Genomic DNA, 2894 nt, shown 5'->3' with positions numbered 1-2894 from the left:
GTTCCCTGCCAGCCACGGCTCACCACTTTCCCCTGAAAATCAAACGATTTACAAACACATTCACAACTTTTTAGTCATCTCACCCACACACTTACACATTTTTTGTTCGAACTGTCAAAAAAATGTCCCTTTGTTAGAGCTACATACCCGATAAGAATTCGTACTCTAATAAGAATGCTATGCAGTATAAATCATGATTCAATAATACAAGGTTCGATAAACTGACAGTTGTCTCTCTCGCACCGCTCCCTTAGCAGCGGCACCGTGTTGCTTCTTTGCAAATTTACTAGGAAAAAGTGTAGCTTTGGTGTGAAATAAAAGTATAAGCTTTTATGCAATATGTTTATTTGTATATGCATATGAAGCACATTTAACTGATGAAAACATAAATTGTTTTAAAATCGATCTCATAGTAGTCTTATTTTAATTTTGAGTCATTTTGCAGTTTTTATACAGCTAAAGAGCACAATAAATTTACGTAATTCACGTAGATATACCAGTATTACGTTCAAAATTTCGTTTAAAATGCCAGATTTGCTGCAAATACATTAGAATTTATAATTACCTACTTTGCGTACTTTTCTACTACCATTTTCGCAACCAGGGATTGCATTCTTGCCCTTTCTCTTTCCTTCGTAAATGCAACCTTTTGTAAGGGAGTGTCAAACCGCGGCTGTCAATAATTATCTAACCTTGTATTATTGAATCATGAGTATACATACTGTGAAGAAATGTCACTTTGCAAAAATTTTGAAGGTAAGAATACGTATTTAACAATTTTATTTAATTATAATGTAATTTCTTCTTTTAGATTGCAAAACAGCAGCGACTTAGTCACATTCTTAAGGTATGTATTGAGACTTTTTATATGTTTATAAATTTGAATTGATATTTTTGTTTGTTAACAGATTGGGATTCACCATCAGCACCTTCAACGCCATCGCCAGGAGCACCATTAGAACCTTCTGCCCTCAGCTTCTTCATCGCCAGGAGCACCACCAGTACCTTCTACCCTCAGCTCCTTCATCGCCAGGAGCACCATGGGTACCTTCCCCCTCAGCACATTCAACTACAGGAGCACCTTCAAAGTGTAGGTCCAACTTGTCAAATTTTGCAAAGTTGTAAGAAAACTTAATTTTTCTGAACGACAATAAATTACTTGCAATTCTTAATATATATCAAACGAAAGGTAGACCGATTACCTTTCTTTTGATTATAACACCGTTAAAATCGCTTTACGTTTTCATAAAAACTTTGCAACTTTTGTAAACAGCTATATATAAGCGGTGAAAAAGTGGTAAAATTTTGCAAAGTTGTAACGAAACTGAATTTTTGTGCACCATTACAAATGATTTGCAACTGTTAATATATATTAAAAGAAAGGTATATCGATTACCTTTCTTTTAATTATAAAACTGTTAAAATCGCTTAACTATTTTATAGAAAATTTGCAACTTTTGAAAACATATATATGCAAAGGAGTAGTAGTAATAATAAGCAATTAAGCAACCACATATGTATGTAAAAATATCTTTATTATTAATGTTAATTGTAATTTTTATTCATAATATTGATTACTAACTATGTATATTAGGTTAACAATGCATTTTGAAAAATAAATTTTGCAAAATAAAAATCAAAAAAAAAATTTAAGATTTTTTATTTATTGTTTTTAAGGTTATTTTGAATTCGCTGTGAATAGAATGCAACCCTGCGCCAGCTGAAGTGCCAGCTGAAGTGGGCAATGCTAGACGAGTGCAGCTATATGTTTTCCTTACGAAGTATCTGAATGAGTGCGACAGTGATGCAAGGATCACACGTACAGGGGGAAAGTGGTGACAATCTGCACACCGCCCATACAAATGTCACCAGTTTGTCACCAGTTTTGAAGTGACTGAAACCCGCGGTTTCACCACTTTTGGCTGGCAGGGTTATTGAAAGCAGCCGCTGCGTGAGGTGCGTATCAATTTACGATTTTGAGGAAATTCTTCCGGAAACCCAGTCGCGTTGCCAAGTTCAGCGCTTTGCATTGGAAATTTTTTATAACCAGATACATATATATATGTTTACGTATTTAATTATTTACACTTACGAGTATGTCTTTATAGTAATTTTATACAACGCATTCACGGTCATTCCATTTTGACTGGTGGGACATTTTATTCTAAAATGTAATCAATTGTGGATTATAACTACGTCGTCGGAGCAACCACAACAGCGAAAGATATTTTTTAACATAGAACTATAACTAAATAATGTATAAAATTGCTTTAACAAAAATACCAAACGATATTTTAGTTTTATGTAACTATCATTTGAAAGAATAAGACTGGAGGGACACTGAAAAGAACTCTAATCTACCTTTGTGCACACAAAGATGAAAGCAAAAAAACTAAAATTTCGCAAAAGATGTTTTTGTGTTGTAAAATACGAACGATACGCTTTCGTTTTCAATAAAAATTAGGCTTATATAATTTTCATAGGAATATTAAAAAATATTTAAATTTGTGACTGGTGGGGCATGTCCTTGTGACCGGTGTTAAGAAATTATGCATTAAATAATAGTTTCCATAGACAAAAATTACAACTCCTCTTTACTTTTTTGCTATCCTTCAACTGGTTAATAAAATATAGTCATTGAAATAATTAGATAATTAATAAATAAAATAAAATAAAATAAAATAAAATAAAATAAATTAAAATAAAATAAAATAAAATAAAATAAAATAAAATAAAATTAAATTAAATTAAATTAAATTAAATTAAATTAAATAAAATAAAATAAAATAAAATAAAATAAAATAAATAAAATAAAATAAAATAAAATAAAATAAAATAAAATAAAATAAATAAAATAAAATAAAATAAATAAAATAAATAAAATAAAATAAAAT

The sequence above is a fragment of the Rhagoletis pomonella genome, unplaced genomic scaffold, assembly GCF_013731165.1.
Source record: "Rhagoletis pomonella isolate Grant_MI unplaced genomic scaffold, Rhpom_1.0 Rhpom_scaffold_00006, whole genome shotgun sequence".
NCBI classification, from domain to species: domain Eukaryota; kingdom Metazoa; phylum Arthropoda; class Insecta; order Diptera; family Tephritidae; genus Rhagoletis; species Rhagoletis pomonella.
This window is presented reverse-complemented; position numbering follows the sequence as displayed.